The sequence below is a fragment of the Anabrus simplex genome, chromosome 1, assembly GCF_040414725.1.
Source record: "Anabrus simplex isolate iqAnaSimp1 chromosome 1, ASM4041472v1, whole genome shotgun sequence".
NCBI classification, from domain to species: Eukaryota; Metazoa; Arthropoda; class Insecta; order Orthoptera; family Tettigoniidae; genus Anabrus; species Anabrus simplex.
In genome coordinates this window covers 539,309,647-539,324,941 of record NC_090265.1, presented here as the reverse complement: position 1 = coordinate 539,324,941, position 15,295 = coordinate 539,309,647, and the positions used below count along the sequence as shown (strand labels likewise).

The following is a 15,295-nucleotide window of genomic DNA, read 5'->3' as shown; positions in this document are numbered from 1 at the left end:
CATTATTAGTCCTATGATTCGTTTCGAAGTTTTCCTTACGAATGCTCTTAACCCAATTTTGCCTTAATACTATGTCTATTGGAAACGGGAACACTGAGCTATTACTTACATCCAGGCACACAGCACATTGAACTATAAACATATTGCATAGGTAACTAACAATAAAGAAAGTACTTTCGGAGAAGAACACGAGAATCAAAATTAACCTAATCACCACCGACATTGTTGGAATAAATAAGCTCTTTGAGAACAAACAGCTTCTTACGGCACTGAAAGAGGATCTATGATCTTCTTAAGACCATAAATAAATATCATGCAATATTAATAATATTCAAATTTCCATAAATATTTGGTAACAACACGGCTTACACAAATCAAAGCAAACGCATGCTAGCACTCCAGCTGCCGCCATTATGGACAGTTTCGATAGGTCGGTTAAGGTCTGAGATATTGTAGTTGGTCTTGGATGTATGATGATAGTTGTCGCGATCGATAACTATCGATAGCGCTATCGATAGTTTTCCGCCTCTATCGTGTCGCATTAAAATGTTGCGGATTACTAGTATGGTTATCAAAGCTTCAATTATAATGAGTTTTAATTTCTTATAGCTTGTTTCTAATCGTTGTTGTTATTCTTATTTTCTTTAGAACAAATCTATGAAACGGGGTACTTCTTTCCTTGGTGTCTCGTGACGTAAGTGATTACGTAACGATCTAGTCTAGCTGTTCTGTTTAATTTATCAATTTACGGAAGTGCGGTGTCCTCGTTGTCTCGCTCGATTTCTCCGCTGTATACTCGTATTTGTTCTTCAACCAAAAACCTTATTTTCTTACTATAGTCTTCTTTTCGTGTCAGTTAGCCGTAGCGAACTCCTTAAGTAGATTTCTTCTCGAATGAAATTTTTCTAATAATATACTTTTTTAAATATTCCATCTTTCAAACTTTTTCACTGCCTTCTATATGTTCTTTCTCGACTTGTACCTGGTAAAAGTATGATGTTCTTGACATTTACGGTTTTATTAGCGTGTTATTTTTAATGTTCTCATGGCATAGCGTCCATTTTTGCTCCAGAATATTCACTGCTAACAGTGAAAATGGCACACATGTGAGGTAGTTGTGGTCATTTCTGCTGTTTTAGGAAAACGCCAACGAACTGTTTGTTTGTTAAAAACAACTGTTTTCCCAAACAGTTTGAATACAACAGGTCATTCGTTCATAACGAGAAAGTGAAGGACGAGTGAGTCACATGCACAAGGGGGCTGCGGGATAGGAAATGAGATATTTCACCACCTTTCAATCTAACTTGTTTCGTAATGTCTAAGCAGACAGCACAAGCTGAAGGCTGACGAAATACCTGTATGAAGGATATAGGGAAGAACGATAAGACGAGTGAAGACTCCATTGTTAAGCAAAGGATATAGTCTGTAAAGACATTTACTTATCATTAGGCTATCAACTGACATTAGCGTTTTGTGATCGCGGCGGTCTGCTCATCAATACGGTTCCACACACCCGGAGTTTTTGTTAACCAGTCCATGGACGCCCGCAGGATCTTTTCCAGGGGGGGGGCACATTAACAATTTTCTTGAATATAAAAACCAATATAACGTCAGCAACATTAAATTGTTTACAGAAACTTCCAGTTGTAATATATGCTAGATGACTGTCAGTAATTTCAGTTTATGAAATAATCTAGTATGATATTAAACAATTGAACATCAACATCTTTAGAATTCCAGGGGGGGCACTCCCCCCCCCCCTTGCGGGCGCCCATGAACCAGTCTGTTATTAGTGAAGTATCTATAGCAGTATTATTATACAGTGTCTATGTTCATCATATACCATTATAAGATTATTGTTCAACGAGAACTACTGTAAAAAATAGAAGTTACAGAATGTTATAGATAACAGTGATAAATACACACACAAAAAACGAGAGTATTCATAAGATGCACAATATTAGGAAAACACTTAAAAATTAATTATTCATATTTACATTAAGGAACATTAATATTTCGACCTCTTTTTGTGAGAGCTTTGCATTAATTACCAATCCAATTTGGGAAAGTAGGTCTTCAATATGGCACTGATGTGATCACTATGCTACACTTTATTCTGTTCACATGGTACCCGTTATGAAAAATACTCAAGCACTAACTCTTCGTATTCACATTGAGGAACATCAACATTTCTACCTTTCTTGATGACAGCCTTGTTCTCCTTTCATTAATAATCAGTCCAGTTCGGGAAAAAAGTCTTTCACAGGGCACTGAAGTGGCCACTATGTTACACTTTGTTATGAATATTTGTGCTAAATTGAGATACACATGTTGGTAATTTTTCCACCAATCTACGGGACAATTAGATTCCCCTGCTTCATTTACAAGGTAAAATGTCATCTTTTAAATACAAATCCAGTTCCTTGTTGGCTCGTGACAGAGGGCTGGTTTTAGGACGTTTATCTCCAATAATGTCGTTGAAAATGCTCCAAGCGCTTATTGGACAAGAGGGCTGAAATGCACCAGTTGTAGATGGAAGTGAGGAGGACGGAATGTCAATATTCTGCTTCTCGCTGGTCTGGGTGTTTCTCTCTATTAAGCCTACTACTAAATTACGCACCCTCTTTTTTGACGTTATCTAGTGCCGCAGGGTCCTGAAAAACGTGGTCTTTATAGCGTGGATCTAATAAAGTGCATAAGGCGAAGGTGCTGTTGTGTTCAACGTTCTTGAACCTTTCTCCTAACCCTTTAATAAGGCTAGCAATTACGACCCTCACTCCTTCTGTGAACTCGGCTGATTGCCCGAGTTTTTCTCAAATACCTTTCAGGCACCTGACGACCACAATCACAGAACTTCCAGTCATATATGCTTCTGAACTCAGAGAATTAGTCATTTCTTCAAACGGAGCTAGCACATTGCAAAGTTGACGACAAGCTTGCCACTCTTCGCCAGTTATTACGGGCAGATGTTTATCTAGCAGAGCAATAGTGGCCCTGATAGCTTCTTCGAGTTCTACAAATCGACGCAACATATAAAAAGTTGAATTCCAGCGCGTCGTGACGTCTTGGGAAAGGCGTTTAGGCACTGTATGTCCCAGTGGCGTATCCTGGAATCTCCACCAAGGCATGCAACTAGTAACCATGCAGTGACACAATGTATTAAGTAAATTTCAATAGTACTCACCCTAATTACATGTAGGTGAACTCGACTCTGCGATTCTTTTTGCACAATTCCTTGATGACGTCACCGTAGAAGTCCTCACGTGTTTTCATCTCGGCAAGAAGGTCCTTCTCTATAGACATCATTCCTAATGCAGAGAGACGACTCTGACCTTGAGAATTGCGGACGAAAGATTTTATTCGCTTTAGAGCCGAGAAAGAGCGTTCTACAGATGATGATGTAGCGGGAATAGTTGTAATCAATGTGCACAACTTATAAAGTTCGGGAAGACCGCTGTGGAGACCACTGGTCAATAGGAATTTCTGGATTTAAGCCACAGTCTTATCATTGAAGTGTTCAGAAGTGAACATTGCCCTCAATTCGGATTTAAGTCATACTATATCAAAATATTGTCCATAAACTTCAATCAATTTACTGAATTGCTCTTCAGGAAAATCGACGGAAAAAAATGAAAATTTCTTACAATCAAGCATTTCAATGAAGTACAGATCTCCTAATGAACAAAAGCGATATTTTAACTGTGCTAGAATAATATATATTTCCAGGTAAACCCTCTTATACTCATCTTTAACCGAAAATGAAGTTTCTTCCTTTCTTCTCTTCCTTGGTGGATCATATTTCTCTTCTGTTCTGTCCCAGATGTTAGCAAATCCACTGTTTCGCATTATAGATACTTTAGTTTCTAAAGAGCTCACTTCTCTGGTACAATATGCAATGTCTAGTGTCTTAGATTGAAGGATGTTATATGTAACATCAGTCAATGAAAATATTTCATTAAAAACGTTCAGAAGAAAATTGAACTGAAATTCTACTAACTTCGCAAGAAACCCGCTTGCCTCATTAATTGTATTATTATCCCAGTTCCCAGGTTCCTCCAAAATGCTTTCGTAAAGCTCTTGGAGAGGAGCACGATATTCCGCGATGGTCTGTACTAAACGGCTAGAATAGTTCCACCTTGTTGGAGCTAGTTTAGGAAACCTTTTCTTGAGGACACTGTCCAGCAGGTTAGTTCTCTTAGAAGAATTACTAAAAAATGTCGCAAAGCCACTCATCGTTGCGAAGAATATACGGCATTCTTTTGTGCATGATACGGCTTGAGAGAGGACTAAATTAAGCTTGTGAGCGTAGCAGTGGGTGAATACAGCCTCAGGAACTACTTCTTTTAATTTAGCCTGCACACCATTCAGCTGACCTGCAAGCACCGCAGCTCCATCGAAAGTCTGCGCAACTAACTTTTCGCGGCAGTCAAAGTTATCCAGACACTCAATCGCAAGTCTCACCAATGCATTCGCTGTCCTATCAGAACTCACATTATAGAAACCAACAAATCTTTCAACAACATCACCATCATGAACGTATCTGAGGACAATAGATAACTGTGAAAAGTTCGAAACATCAGAAGTCCCATCGATCATAATTCCTACGAATTTAGCTTCCCCAACCTGAATCTTTATTTCAGCGGTCATTACGGTGCAGATGCTTTGAATTAAATCGTTCTGGATGAGTGGAGAGAGTCCTGTAAATACACTCGCTGTTGTGAAGTGACTGTCTAATTTTTCATCAAACTCGGCTAACAATTTAATTAGTTCTATGTAATTCCCTCTGTTGTTGGATTCACTAGCCTCGTTGTGACCACGGAATGGTAACTCTTGCTTCCCCAAAAAGCATGTCACCGCGGTCAGCCGTTTCAGAATTTCTCTATTTTTCTTAACGGCTTCGTTATGCCTTAGAACATTTTCCTGCTTCTGCTTATCCAACTGCAAATCTATCCTAGTTTTTCCAAAGGCACCTAAGGATATCCATGCGTGGATATGACAATCTGATTTCTCGTGCCTCGCAATAGCAGTGTGCAGATTGTTTAGATCTGCATATCAACGTTTCTTGCTGTTCCAAGGGGAATTTTCAGCAACAAACAATACGCAAGGCCAACAGAATAATTTGTTTAGTGACTCAGAGCCGCAGAGCCAAACCGTTTTACTGTAAGTTTCTGGATTGAACGTGCGAACGAAGTTCTTGTTTTCTGTTTTTAAATTTGCGAGGGAAGGGAGAGGTCTCCCGGCTTTAACTCTTTTAATCTTTTCATCAAACGAACGGCCAGCAAATGACTTTTCAAACAGATTTACAATTATATCCGTTTTAGACTCATCCATCGTTAATACCACATAGGCATAAAATATAACAGAACACCGAAAACGACGAGTTGCACAGGAACAGCACACACAGAAAAAAAGCACAATGAATGAACTCACTAATCAGCCAGAACTCAAGCACTGGAGGTAGGTCTAAGTCACCCCAGTGGCATTGGTCAGTTTCATCACATTGGGTTCTCGCTGGAGGTAATCCGTGGGTCCCGTTAGGTGTAAATTTGGACATGACTTTCTCCAAGTTGCTAATAGATGGCAGACGGTAGCACGTGTATGGGGTGACAAAGTCTGGCCAAGTTTCAATTGCAGCGACATCATTCGGAGGGTTTCAGAACTATGCATGCCACCGAATGCAATCTTAAAATTGAATGCCTTTCATCCTTAACTACTCCGTTTGCTGTCTCTTTCTTCCTAGAGTGGAGTAGACGGCGAGACTACACCAGCACCACACGCAGTCAAGCAACGGAACTAGTGCAGTTGCGCGTCACTTTTGAACTTCTGAGAGATGAAATCGTTAATATTTCATTTGAAACAACTTAAAATCGTACATCAGACAGTTCTTTGTATTATCATAACGCATGCAATGAATGCCTTGCATTCAAGGAGAATACGCCCCTGGTATGTCCACTTGACATCTGGTACTTCAGTAGTTTTTCGCTTGCTAGTGAACTTCTCCTGAAATAGCTGACAACTTTTTTGATTTTCTCAATGGTGACTTGCATGTCCTGAAGAGAACCCTGGACAATCAAATTTAATTTATGAGCAAAACAGCCATAGTGTTCCCACTTCAGAATTTCCTCAAACGCGTTTGTTATATTACTAGCGTTATCAGAAACTGAAAAATTCACTTTGTCATGCAGCTTCCAATCGGATAGTAAGCACTTAATTTCGTTTGCCAACGCAACAGACGTATGGCTTCCAGAAAAACTAGAACACTTCAGTAAAACCGTCTTGAAGGAAAACTCTTTCGTAATGTAATGCGCTGTTACGGCAATGTAACTCTCTGCAACTAACGATGTCCACAAATCAGTTGTTATGCACACACTCACTGCTTCATTCTTCAATATCTCTCTTATTAAAGAAAACTGTTGATGATAGAGTGCTGGAACCATCACATTTGAAGTAGTCCTTCTACCAGGTAATTCATAGCCAGGGATCCACTTCATAAGTTTAGAAAACCCTCTATCCTCAACAATACTAAAGGGCTGATAATCTAAAATAAATAAATCAAGTAAGTCACGATCAATTAATTTCTTTTGGGCAGATGAAACATTTTTAGTGACGTAAGACCTAATTAATCTTTGTCTTTTAGGCGCAACGCATGAATCAGCAGTCGAGGCTTCGCTATCAGGCCTGCTAGTGCTAATACTAGGTTCCTCTCTATCTTCTGTAGGCCTAGTTGGTCGTTTTTCCACTGAAGGCATTTCCTTAACACTATGACACGTTAGCTCAGTATATATTGCTATATGTTTTCTTTGCAAATGACCTTTCAAATTTGTAATAGTTGACTTGTAAGAAATAAGTTGCTTGCAGTTAGTGCAAAGCGCCTTATCATTGTTACTTTTCGTGAAATAATTCCACACCTCGCTTCGTTTTGACATGTTGTAAAACAACTCGCCTCGCTCAGCACTCGGCAAACTTAACACCGTTCCGTTTTAAAACGGGCTTGAGAACACCGGTACATCACCCGCCAACAGCCCGCAACCAGCAATAACTGCAAAAACGTTGAAGAACTGTTCAACGGCTAAATATTGCTTTTCCAAACAGCTCTTGGCTCACTGCCAACTAAATACGAGACAAACAGTCGATTTGACAGCGAGGGAATGGGAGTGGTTAAGTACCGAGCAATGCCGATTTCAGGCCGAATAGCTCCGAACGCGCGGGTAGGTTCAAGGTTACATCAGTGTCTACTCACTAGCGAACAGTGAAAGACAAACTGTGGACTGTATTGAAGGAAAAACTGTTTGGTGGAACTTTTAAAAACAGTTCGTTCGTTTTCCACCAGAAAACTGTTTTCTCCAAACAGTTGGGCGTTTTTCTGTCCATCACTAATGTGAGGATGTATTACAGATGTATCTAAACAGGTATTATCCCTTTGAACAAAACATTATAAAATACAGGGCAAATAAAATTCATTGGTGGGATAATGAACGTGATACTTTAGTTAGGGATAGAAAACAAGCTTTTTAAAGTTTAAAGATAGGGGACGTTGACCACATACTAATATAAAAAGCTACAGTAGCAAAAATTCAAATTATTTAAAATAAAAAACGCAGAAATTCCTGAAAATTGTACGTATCGTCCTTAAATGGGCAAACACCTACAAGAGAAATTTGGGCAGCAATTAGATATATGCGTAATAATCTGATAGACTCAAACCTTTCTCCTGCATACAATAGCCCAGTATTACTTCGATTTTATCGAAACATCACACCGGTTTTCATCGATTCCTCCCTCCAATATCGTATGTCCAATTTTCCTGACTGATTTGCCACATTACTAATTCCCATAGCCAAGAGTGAATATAAATTTTGCATTGAATTCAAGAAAGATTTCTTGCCATGATCCAGACAACATTTTCTACAGTATGTTACACGCCCTGCCTCAGAAAACAAAACATTCCATTATAAAATATTATGACATCCTTAAATATCAAGCCATTCCGACTTCGTGGTATGAATTTATAGTTATCCCCATTCTTTAAAAAAGGTAAAAATTATCAGGATTCTCTCGACTATAGAGGTATCTGTTTAAGATTTTTTATACTGAAAATATTTCAACGGATTTTATAACAGTGACTACTATGGTGTTTCGAAATATTCATTTTCATTTGTTGAAGGAAGAAGTGTGTCCGATGCTATTTATATTCTAATTACAGATATTCTGCTTGCGAAAGCGCGGTGAGAGACAATAAAAGCAGCCTTTCTAGATATGAAAGGAGCATATGATAATGTATATTTAAACATACTGTTTAACAAATTATTAATATGGAAGTTCCCATTATTATTACGCTCTTAAAAAAAATCTATTTGCCAAGCGTAAGTTTTGCTTAAAATAGTAATAATATACCAGAACAAAGACTCGTATCTCATGGTTTGCCACAGCGAGATATTTAAGACCTATTTTATATTCATTATATACTTCCCACTTAGAATACTTAGTAACCAAGTCTGCCAGGATAATTCAATTCGCAGACGATATAATAATCTATGTTCCACATAAGTCAGTGGATCAATCACGTCATACATTACTACAGGTATTAGAGAGAGAGCAATAATTTGATATTTGAATCATAGTTTGGAAATTGAATTCAAAAAATCAGTTGCAACGTTTTCACTAAACAGTGTAATTGTGACAAAACTCAATTGCAATGTGGCAGGACTGAGATCCCAGTTAAGAATTCAACTACATTTTTAGGAATCTAAATTATTATGCAGACACAAACTATATCATCTTTGTTTAAAACCTAATCTAAAATGCATTATATTTAAATCGTTATCAAAAAGGATCTGGGGTGCTGATCCTTTTGTACTATAACTGTTGTACAGCAATACCATTAGGTCTGTCCTTGATTATGACAGCTGTTTCCAATATGCCGCTGTGGAGTCTACTAAAACTAGGTCGTTACAGATAGAAATTATCAAAATAATTTTTGGTGCTATGCCATAGTCATGCCTTTGCTGGCGGGCCCTAGTGTTTACAGTGCACTAAGTCTTCTGTTATGGGCTAGAGCAATTTTGTTACTTTCATTGATCTATCACTGTCTTATCCTTAGCTTTGACAAAATGAAAGTGACTGAGGTACGAGCGATGCTAGTAATGCCATTCCTTATGCAGCCAGTCCCTGCGACGAATGGTGTGAAAATATTGCTCATAGGGTCGATTGGTGCAGGCATTTCGGTGGGCTTGGCAAACTGATATGTAATAGCATCTTCTGGCTCGGTGAGGAAAGCAACGGGAAACTACATCACTCCTCATTTCCCTAGTACGTCTCTTCAGTGATGCCTAGGCTATCTATGACAAGGCCATGTCGGATCTGTTGAGGATCCAACCAGCCTTCCGGCTGATGACTAAACATACATACATGCCATCTTCTTCTTCTTCTTTTCCTGCCGCTTTTTCCCACACCTGTGGGGTCGCGGGTGCGAACTGCGTCGCACATGTGGATTTGGCCCTGTTTTTACGGCCGGATGCCCTTCCTGACGCCAACCATCTATGGAGGGATGTAATCACTATTGCGTGTTTCTGTGGTGGTTGGTAGTGTAGTGTGTTGTCTGAATATGATGAGGAGAGTGTTGGGACGGACATATACACCCAGTCCCCGAGCCAGAACAATTAATCATAAGCGATTAAAATCCCCGACCCGGCCGGGAATCGAACCTGGGACCCTCTGAACCGAAGGCCAGTACGCTGACCATTCAGCCAACGAGTCGGACAAACATACATACATGCCATATTCTCCAAATAATGCAGTTTTAACTGAAAAGTCAGAACCACCTCTAAAATTTAGTTCGAAAATTATTGCTACTAAATATTTACTACAAACAATGTCTAACACTCAACACCCCATAATTCCCAAACTACATTTGTTACATAAACACTATGGCGGGCTCAGAAATAATATTCTTTTTTTTTTTTTTTAGTGGCTGTACGTCGCACCGATACAGATAGGTCTTATGGCGACGATGGGATAGGTTAGGGCTAGAAGTCGGAACGAATCGGCTGTGGTCTTAATTAAGGTAATTGTCTGGTGAAAAAATGGGAAACCATCTTCAGGGCTGCCGACAGTGAGGTTAGAACCCTCTATCTCCCCGACGTAAGCTCACAGCTGCGCGCCCCTCACCGCACAGCCAACTCGCCCGGTGGAGAAATAAAATTATCCAAACTAATTTTCGTTTGAAATATTTATCCTCCTATCAAGCGGGTATTTACATGCTGGAAATTGTAACATCAATATTCAGTGATACTAGCCGTTCGAAAGAAAGAACCCTACTACAGGCTAAAATCGTAACAAGCACTCTTCAGAACTACCGTACACTACTTTAGTCCCGTTTTATACAGATGGACCAAAACATAGAGAACCTGCAGGCGTAGGGGAAGCTTTTTATTCCCCAGATTTACATGTAGCAAAGGAGTTTTCCATACCACCAAAAGCATTATCTTCTATTGCGGAAATTTTTGCTATAATGCAAACATTATTATTCATAAAATACGGTATTTAAGGATAAAAGAAACAATTATTTGTACGTATTCGCTTAGTACCCTTTCCTCTTTGCTTCGCGTTGATAACCCTACCAATTGGTATACGCAATATTCATTATCATTATCATTATAGACTGTTATGCCTTTCAGCGTTCTGTCTGCAAGCCTCTGTGAATTTACGAAACGTCGCCACAATCCTCGATTTGGTGTATTCAAAACATTCGTAATGTCAAAGTAATATTTTTTTTGGTTTCCAGGCCATATAGAAAATACGGGCATTGTATAAGCTGATAAACTTGCCAATGAATTTGGTTTAGCATATCATTTAGCAGTACCGGTACCTCTTTGAGATTCATGGGGATAAGTGGTGGAACAGTTATGTAAGCTCTGGATTGAAATTAGCGAACGCGAGTCTCAGTATGAAGGCAAACATTTATTTGATATTTTGCCGACTATTCCCAAACATCCATGGTTTTCTACCGGTTCCTACACAAGGTGTCATATCATCACGATAATAAGATTAAGACTTTATTTACAATAAAGGTAATCGATTCGAGTATCTGAGAATGTGAATGAGAAGTCGGTACTTGGAATCATTCGAAAAATTCAATCATCGGGGATACAATTTTCTTCAGTAAATAATTAAATTGGTTTTTCAACTTCACTTGAATATCTCTCGTTACTTATATAGCCCTGCAGTTTAACTGGCGGGGTCACTTGTCCATTTCCTTCAGGAAAGCAAACTCGCAGTATAATTTTACTAATATGCCTTTAACACCCACTCTTATATGTGATTCGGTTTTGTGTGTTCGGTAATTAAATGTCGTGATCAATCACGCTGGCGAGAAGAGATAGATACCTGTATCCCTGTGCATTGTGATCCTACAGTTATTTTTTACTATCTAGCCAGTCATACAGACCCAACTTTAATAGTTCGTCTCCCTAGTTGATTATTATTATTTTTTTTTTTTTTTTTTGCCGTAAGGCCATTAATATAAGCATTGTATGCATCAATGAGGTTCGGAGGCTGGACGTAGGCTATTTTTGCGGAGCGTGCGGGATCCAATAACGATCAAGAAGCCGAAGCAGAAGAAAATGAAGAATATGCATACCTTTTATTCTTTTTATTCTTTGATTACTATTTCTATTTCGCCCTCTCGTAGCTCTTTATCTGCACTGTTCTGAATTGTGATTAATGGCGGATATCCATAGAAACAACCATTGAGTTAGCCGTCACATTGTATTGCGAACTGTTAGGTTGGAAAGTTCAGAATCGTAACTTACGCAGTTTGCTATGTTTGCAAACTAGTTGTAAACGTGTTGTGGAGAGTTTTATTACGGTAAGCTGTTTAAGTTGCTGATGGTATGTTACAAAATGGCGCTTTAAAGCTGGGATGAATTGGAAGTGTTCAACTAATACTTTAATGTGATTTTGTGTTTATAGGCTAGTTGGTTAGTTTATTGACATTTGTCAGTCATTTTTCATAGGGGTATTGCTGTAAAGCTTCATGTATTGCAATTTTGAGTAATATTAATCTGAAGTTCTGTCTAAGAAATGTGAAGTTCATTTCGGTATGCGAGATTTAATGCCATGCGAAGGGACTAGTTCCAACATAGTGTCGTCTTTGTTGAAAGACTTGGAAAGTGGCTTTTCCGGCAATTTGTTTTTGAACGCTTACAAAGTTCATGTTTACCATTTCTTTCGGTTTTGCTCGGATTTTGTGTAGTTAGGTTATTACTTTTATACCGCTGGGTGTTGTGAGTAGAAATTAGGCCTGGTTGTGAGGAAGTAGGCATTGCTTCGAAATCCACTTAACTGTAGAACATGCGAATGGTTACGTATGATACACCGGTTAAAACATTCATTAGTTAACTGGGGGAGATTTGTGCGAATGGGTTCTGGCATAGGACTGATTCTGCACGCACAACACGTTCGGTTACTCATCTCAGCTGTTCCATTATTTATCTATCACATGCATGGTGGTGGTGGTGGTGGTGATTGTTGTTCTGGGAGGAAATACAACTAGGTAACTATCAGGTCTGTTTTGGAGATAGATTCGAGAGCGTTAATTAGATGTAAATTTTCGACGTATCAGTTGGCTCGTTAACTGGTTACATTCATTTTCGTTTCAGCATTATTCTTTAGTTTTTAATGTCTAAGGGAAGAAGACGATTGATACAATGAAAGTAATGTGGTTCATACGTTCTAATGCATTTTTCGTTAATTTGTTGACAGTATTGATTGTATGCCGCATTTTTTGTTCTTAAGAGTTCAGTTTTCATATTTGAGGGACTGAATTATGGTATAGGCATAAAATGAACGAATTTGTTCAATTGGTCCAAAAGCAAAAGTTTTGTTTATAAAAGAAATCTAATGTAGGCTGTTAACAGTATTTCATTTAGTAGCATCATGAAACCACACTATATATTCATTGCATGCAGCTGTAAGGAGTGGATATAGCTTCTAACAAAATCCTCACAGTAGGCTACTAGTGTGCATATATACTTTTGAATGGCATTATTAATTGGAAAGCAATATTGATTGGCTGTTTAAATATTAATTGCAGCCAAGTGGCCAGAAGTGTTAACTTGACATCAATATTTTAATACGAACCGTCTTGTGCATTTGTCGGTCTGCGGTGCAGGGGTGCCTGCCTCTTACCCAGAGGCCCTGGGTTCGATTCCCAGCCAGGTCCGGGATTTTTACGTGTATGTCGGGACTGGTTCGAGGTTCATTCAGCCTATGTGATTACAATTGACAAGCTGTCTGACGGTGAGATGGCGACGCCGGTCTAGAGAGCAAAGGGCAAAACTTCACACTCCGCAGCCCAGAGTTTGTAACATTATAAGGAAGTGAAAATAATACAAATCTTGCTTGGAATTCCTTTTAGAGGAGAGATGTATTCATTGCGATGTCTAGGAACCCACCATCCCACCCCAGAATTATTGTACACGCAGTTTTTTGTGATAGATTTTTGTACTGGGTTGAGGAGTAAGGAGGGTGCACTGCCGGTTCCAGTAATGCTGCCAACTCAATGGAAATGAAATCTGAATTGAATCGATATGATCGGTCAATATGAATTTTCGGTGGCGCTTCCACAAGTGGGCCGGAATTTCTAATCATTAGTAAAGATTGAAAAAGAACGGTTTACAATACCTGGAATACCAGAGAGGAGAGATCCTTTCTCTACGCTTGCTATAATCCCACCACCCCGCCCCAAAAAGTATTCTTTCTTATATAGGAAAATTGAAAGAAAGACAGCATGAAAGAAGAAATTGCCACCATTATCTTTACTCCCATTGGCCAGCTCCGATCAGCTGTGAAGAAGTCTATGTAACTTTTTTCCCGCTAGAGGTCGCATGCGCGCCACACCAACCCACGCAAAATAAAAACGCTCTCTCATCAAGAAAAAAAAAAAGTAATTTAGTAGCTGTAAGCTATCTTTGTAAATCCAGGCTAAGCTCTGTCATGGGAACAGTGGCCCCCTTTGGGGGCCACACTCCCTTCGAGAGGCTCTTAACTACCGCCGCATCGTATACTGCCCGCACGGCAAGCAAAAAGTTAATTTAGTGGTTGTAACATATCGTCACATTTTCTCAACAGTTGGTGACAGCATCACCTGCCGCCAAGCCACCGCGTGTACAGCGAGCGGAGTGTGAGGCGCGCCACGCCCGGCCCGCTTGTGGAAGTTTTACAGAATTTTCTAAACCTTTATTATCTTACGCCATCAACTGTGTCACACACACAATATATAATACTATATAAAATTTCTCGATGCGAAACTTGTTCCTAGCATGAATTCTATAGTTTGGCTTTGCTGTGTAAACAATAACAATATGAGTACGTAAAGTGTACGCCAGATGTCGCACTGCAATCATAAGTGATTCTTAATTTGTGTTTCAAAGGTTGCCAATACGAATCTCGAAGATAACCGAAGTCGACCGATTCGCTAAAAAGTGCGCAGATAATACATTTACTTTTATAACCTAATAAAGAGCAGCACCCGGCATCGTCCATGAATAAAGGAGCTACTTGCATTCTTATTGGTCAATGTGAAGTCATTGTCATCAATGCTGATAAATACATTGCGTTACCAACCCCGGCTGAATAAAAGTACAGAACCAGTCCAGACCAAGGGTCTTGTACAGATCCTATCCTGACCATCCGCATGGCAAGAACCAGTCAAGACCAATCATATTTCCACACTAAATTAGAGGCTTAGGGCCGCTTCGCGGCTTCTAACCTGCAGGCTTACGTCTCCAGACCCCATTTGCTTCTCCTTATATCAGTGGTCTTGTCCAGGTTCTATCCTAACCATCCGCACCTATCCTAATGTCCGGATGGCAAGAACCAGTCCAGACCAATCGTGTTTCCACACGAAACTAGAGGCCTAGGGCCGCTTTGTGGCTTCAAAACCCATCGTGTAACAGTAATCACCACCACCAGCTATTGAAGCACCACTCCCTCATTAGTTCCTAGGTACAGAGGTTTTCAGCATTGAGCAGCACTTGACAACATCCTTCCCGAGAAGGCCGCAAGTGTGTAAACAAACGAGTCATTCCGCGCGCAGCTGAATGTAGTGAGTACTGGGCTGCGAGGGGTAAAGTATTAATGAGCCAAGAATAACGGCCGAGAGGATTTGTCATGTTGTCCACGCAACACATCATCTTTGGGCTGAGCAGCAGTTGCTTGGTCTGTCGCTGGGGCTGTTGCGCCATGGGTTTTGGTTTGTTTTGTGCTTTTACTATCTTACTCTTCCATACTGTTA

The 15,295-nt window shown here is 39.6% G+C and overlaps 1 protein-coding gene across 1 annotated transcript in view; it reads left to right on the top strand.

The window, feature by feature from the left end:
• Positions 1 to 11,695: 11,695 nt before the first annotated feature.
• Positions 11,696 to 15,295, top strand: part of LOC136857100 (leukocyte receptor cluster member 8 homolog) — a 297,050-nt gene continuing 293,450 nt past the window's right edge. Inside the window, exon 1 of the mRNA XM_067135497.2 lies at positions 11,696 to 11,866. The gene's annotated coding sequence lies outside the window, so the exon portion shown is untranslated. The remainder of the gene's footprint in view (positions 11,867 to 15,295) is intronic.